This window comes from Ornithorhynchus anatinus, chromosome 17, assembly GCF_004115215.2.
Source record: "Ornithorhynchus anatinus isolate Pmale09 chromosome 17, mOrnAna1.pri.v4, whole genome shotgun sequence".
Taxonomy (NCBI): domain Eukaryota; kingdom Metazoa; phylum Chordata; class Mammalia; order Monotremata; family Ornithorhynchidae; genus Ornithorhynchus; species Ornithorhynchus anatinus.
In genome coordinates, this window is record NC_041744.1 from 1,554,411 (window position 1) to 1,560,305 (window position 5,895).

Consider the following 5,895-nt stretch of genomic DNA (forward strand, 5'->3'; position numbering starts at 1 on the left):
TGTCTGCTTGTGCGACCTCGGGCAAGTCGCTGCACTTCTCTGGGCCTGAGCTACCTCATCTGTAAAATGGGGATTAAGACTGCGAGCCCCGAGTGGGACAGGGACTGCGTCCGACCCGATTTGCTTGGATCCAGTCCAGCGCTCGGTACAGCGCTCGGCACACAGTAAGCACGGAAGAAACGCCACAGTCATCCCTGACTGTCCCCCAGCGACCCATCATGGACCATCCCGCACCCCTGACTCTCCCGTCTCCGTCCCTGACTCTGGCTGCCAGGTGGGTCCGGGCGGAAGCAGCGTGGCGCAGTGGAAGGAGCACGGGCTTTGGAGTCGGGGCTCGTGAGTTCGAATCCCGGCTCTGCCACTTGTCGGCTGTGTGACTGTGGGCGAGTCACTTCACTTCTCTGGGCCTCAGTTCCCTCATCTGTAAAATGGGGATTAAGACTGCGAGCCCCACGTGGGACGACCTGATTCCCCTGGGTCTACCCCGGCGCTTAGAACAGTGCCCTGCACGTAGTAAGCGCTTAACAGATACCAACATCATCATTATTACCTTCAGGTTCGGACTGGGTGGGCAGTGGATGCTCCACCTGGCGTTTGTTTTTTCCGTTCAGACCAGTCACCGTGCAGCGACGTCCTCTTCTCGCCCCCCTCTGCCCTTCACCCCCACAGGATCCCGGCCGGCCGGGCTTCCGGACTCTCCCTCTCCGGGTCTCCGACCGGGGCGGGAAGGACCCCAGGTGGGCTCTGTCCCGTTGGCCTTCCTTCTCCCATCCTCCCCCCGGCCCCCGGAATCGGTCCCTCTAATAAACTGGGGTCTGCCTGGACCCACCCTCCCAACCCGTGCCATCGACGCGGACCGCTAGACCGGGAGTTTGGGATTGGAATCATAATAATCGTAATTATGGTATTAAGCGCGTACTATGTGCCAGGCACCGTACTAAGCACTGGGGTGGATACGGTCCCTGTCCCACGTGGGGCTCACAGTCTCGATCCCCATTTTACGGAAGAGGTAACCGAGGGACAGAGAAGTCAAGCGACTTGCCTCAAGTCGCCCAGCAGACAAGTGGCGGAGCTGGGATCATTTTACAGTACAGGGGGCTACAGCCTAACCTCCCCTTCCCGGTGAATGTGCAGTGTTCCTGCCTCGGCAACCCCCTTGTCAACCCCCAGGTCTGGGCCCCCCACCCACCCACCAGTCCTCAGGCCCCCACTTGTTCCATTATCCTCTCCCAAGCGCTGCGGTGCTCTGCGCACCGTCAGCGCTCAATAAATACGGTCGACCGATCGACTTGGTCGCACGGGATTGGATCCCCAGAGGGTGACCCCCCAACCTGCCAGAGGAATACGTTCTGGCCCCCGTGACCCCTCCCTCGTTCGGGCAGGCGGTGAAAACCCGCCCCGGGCCTGGTCCTCCTCTTCTCCGGCGTGTAATTTAGGGTGGCTACTGCCGGACCGCTCAGGGGGAAGGGACGGGGTGTCTCTGTGGACTTCAGATGTCCGGAGGGGAGGTGTTTCCCCGGTCCCCGGCCCGGGGGGGTCCCCAAGCCCGCCAGGGTCACGCGACCCGGGCGGATCCAAGGTGCCGGCGCGCGTTTCCGTGGAAAGCCGGGAAGGTCCCTCTCTCCGGCCTCGCCCGGTTTTCCCTTGTGAGTTTCATTGACGTCGTCTCTCCCAAGCGCTTAGTACGGTGCTCTGCACTCAATAAATACAGTCGACTGACCGATTTTGGGGTTTCGGCCCGGGCCGTAGGCCATCCCGATCCCCAGCCTTCCTCTGACCTTTGACCCGGCGTGGCCCGGTGGAGAGAACCCGGGCCCGGGAGTCGGAAGGACTTGGGTTCTGATCCCGGCCCTGCCCCTCGTCCGCTGGGTGACCTTGGGTAAGTCGCTTCATTTCTCTGGGCCTCAGTTCCCTCCTCCGTAAAATGGGGGTGAGGACTGTGAGCCCCGTGTGGGGCGTGGACCGTGTCCAACCTGATCGGCTCGTTTCCTCCCCGGTGCTCGGTAATAATGGTAACGTTGGTATTTGTTAAGCGCTGACTACGTGCAGGGCACCGTTCCAAGCGCCGGGGTAGACACAGGGTCATCAGGCGGTCCCACGTGAGGCTCCCGGTCTTCATCCCCATTTTACAGAGGAGGTCACCGAGGCCCAGAGAAGCGACGTGACTCGCCCCCAGTCACACGGCTGACGAGCAGTACGGTACCCGGCACGTAGTAAGCGCTTAACAGGTGCCGCAAAAACGAACCCGGGGTGGGAATGGGCTTCGACTTCTCTGCTGCCAAAGACCTTCGCACTGACAAATAAATTCTACTGTACGTAACTTTGGCGTGGGCTACAGTGGGGGGGCGAGAGGGGAGAAAAGTGTGCGGAGGGGTCTTTGTTGGGCGGAGGGAGGGCAAGCCCACCCGGGGTATTAATCATCCACCCCAGCTCTCAGAACGGCGCTTGGCACATAGTAAGCGCTTCGCAGAGAGAATTACGATCGTAATGGTCATCTTCGTTAAGGGCTTCGTCAGAGGCCCCGTGCCAAGCGCTGGGGTGGATTCGCCGCAGTCTCCTCACTCCCGCTCGCTGGGGAGGGGGGCTCCGAGGCGGGCAGGGGGCAGTCAGTGGGGGTTGGGGGGGCACAGGTTGGGTCTTGGGGTCCCCCGCCCCCCCCCGGCTCGGCCTGCAGGACCAGCGCTAACCCGCGCCCCGTCCAGCCTTCTCACCCCCGCCCACGGGGGGATCGGTGGATGGGGTGAGCGCCAAGCCCTCTTCTAAACGCTGCGGTCGACCCCGTGCAATCCCACGGGGCTCTCGGTCTGCGCGGGAGGGAGAACCGCTATTCAATCCCCGTTTTGTAACGATAATAACTGCGGTATTGTCCCGTCTCCGGGCCTCAGTTCCCTCGTCTGCGAAACGGGGACGACGACTGCGCGCCCTACTTGGGGCAACCTGATAATAATAACGTCGGTATTCGTTAAGCGCTCACTATGCGCCGAGCACTGTTCTAAGCGCTGGGGGAGATACAGGGTCGTGATGGCCTTGGATCTACTCCAGCGCTTGAAGCAGTGCTCGGCACATAGCAAGCGCTGAACAAATACCAATATCATTGTTATTGTTAAGCGCTTACTAGGTGCCAGGCACCGTACTAAGCGCTGCGGGGGGGGGGGGATACAAGGAAATTGGGTTGGACACAGTCCCTGTCCCACACCGGGTTCACAGTCCTCATCCCCGTTTTCCAGATGAGGGAACTGAGGCCCAGAGAAGTGAAGTGACTCGCCCGAGGTCACACAGCAGACAAGTGGTGGAGCCCGGATGAGAACCCAGGTCCCTTGGACTCCCAGGTCAGTGCTTTATCCATTAGGCCACACTGCTTATCTATCCTCTTCAACCTCTGCCCCCTCCCCATCCCCTCTAATCCACGAGAAGCAGCGCGGCTCAGTGTGGCAAGAGCCCGGGCCTGGGAGTCAGCGGTCGTGGATTCTAATCCCGACTCCGCCGCTCGTCAGCTCTGTGACTCTGGGCAAGTCACTTCAAATCTCTGGGCCTCAGTTCCCTCATCTGTAAAATGGGGATGAAGACTGGGAGCCCCACACTGGGCAACCGGATCACCTTGTATCCCCCCAGCGCGTAGAGCAGTGCTTTGCACATAATAAGCGCTTAACAAATACCACCATTATTATGATTCTCTGGACCTCAGTTACCTCGTCTGAAAAATGGGGATCGAGACTATGAGCCCCACGTGGGACGGGGACTGTGCCCAACCCCATTTGCTTGTACCCACCCCAGAGCGTAGTACAGTGGCCGGCACGTAGTAAGCGCTTAACAAATACCGTGATTATTATGATCATTATTGTTATCGTCCAAACCCTTTGAGGGTGTCGCTCCAGGCTGGTCCTGTAATACATAATCATCACACACAGATAGGTGGATCACAGTCCAGAGAGGTTAGGTGTGGTGCCAAAGGTCACACAGCAAATCGGGAGCACATCAGGGAATATCAGGTCTCATTTATTAAATGGTATTTCACTATTATTTTGATTCTTAGTAATAGTGCTAGTAATAGTAATTAGTAACGATAATCATCGTTATGATAACTGTGGTGTTTATTAAGCTCTTACTATGAAATAATGATAATAATGGGGGTGTTTATTAAGCACTCACTGTGTGCAAAGCGCTGTTCTAAGCGCTGGGGGGGGGGGGGATACAAGGCGATCACATTGTCCCACGTGGGGCTCACAGTTTTTAATCCCCATTTTACAGATGAGGGAACTGAGGCACAGAGGAGTCAAGTGACCTGCCTAAAGTCACACAGCCGGCAAGTGGCGGAGGCGGGATTCGAACCATGACCTCTGACTCCCAAGCCCGGGCCCTTTCCACTGAGCCCCGCTGCTTCTCGTACCAGGCACTGTCCTGAGCACTGGGATAGATGCAAGGTGACCCCGTCGGACACAGTCCCTGGCCCACGAGACCCAATCCCCATTTTACAGATGAGGAAACCGAGGCTCAGGGAAGCCCAAGGTCGCGCAGCAGGCAAGAGGCAGAGCCCGGATTAGACCCCGTGTCCTTTTCAGGTAGGACACGGTCCCTGTCCCACATGGGGCTTACAAGTCTCTTTCTCGCCAAGCAGCCGATCAAACCATTTGGCCAATGGTTTTCATTCGTTCAACCGCGCTTACTGTGTGCAGAGCACCGTGCTCCATTTGACCCCTACCCTTGCTCTCCTCCGACATCAGCCAGCCTACGCTCTGTAGCTCTTATGGATCTAAATGTTATACCGAATTCATCCCACAGCCCTAACCCCTGGCCCCCTACTGCATGCGTACTGGGTGCCTATGATGTGCAGAGTGCTGTACGAGACGCCTACCGGGCGCGGACAGTTATACTGGGCACCTACTGGGTTCAGGGGGCTGGACTGGACACCTTCTGGGTACAGAGCGCTGTACTAAATGCACACTGCGTGTACCGGATGCTTGGGGTTTTCCAAAAAGGCAAAAGATGCAATCCGTGCCTTCAAGGAACCCCCATTTACCATTCGCGTGGCTCGGTGGAAAGAGCCCGGGCTTAGGAGTCAGAGGTCGTGGGTTCCGATCCCGGCTCCGCCACCCGTCAGCTGGGTGACTTCGGCTCAGTCGCTCGACTTCTCGGTGCCTCGGTTACCTCAGCTGTGAAATGGGGATTAAGACTGTGAGCCTCAAGTGGGACAACCTGATTACCCCGTGTCCGCCCCGGCGCTTGGAACAGTGCTCGGCACGTAGTAAGCGCTCAAATGCCAACATCGTTATTATTTACCAGGGTCACCCGGGAGGGAAATGGTGGAGCTGGGATAAGAACCCAGGTGTCCTGACACTTTCTTTTCTTGTTTTACGGTATTTGTTAAGCGCTTACTATATGCCGGGCACTGTCCCCAAGCACCGGGAGAGATACGAGCTCATCGAGTTGGACAGAGTCCTTGTTCCACGTGGGGCTCACAGCCTTAAATCCCCATTTTACAGCGGAGGGAACTGAGGCCCAGAGGCGGCCTACCCGCACGGTCCCCTCTCGGCCGGGGAGAAAGCTTCCGTTAGCGGCGATCCGAGGAATAGACGTTTCCTCCCCCGCCATTTGGGATCATCTGCAGCGGGCGCGGAAAAACGCCTCCGGCCACATTTCCCTTCCTCTCTCCCCGGCTCTCTCTTTCTTTCTCTCTCTCCGTCTCTCTCTCTCTCGTCTGTGGACTGTAACTGTAATAGGACCTTGCCGTGGAGATCTCTGTCACATAACCTCGTTTCCTCCGGCTGAGAACGAGGCTCAGCGTGGCAACGTGGGAGCAATAAAGAGCTCTTAATGAAAACAAGGCCCCAGACGGAACTCTCTCTCTCCCCCTCTTCCTCTCCCCATCCTCCCTCCTTCTCCCCCAGGGAGCACCTT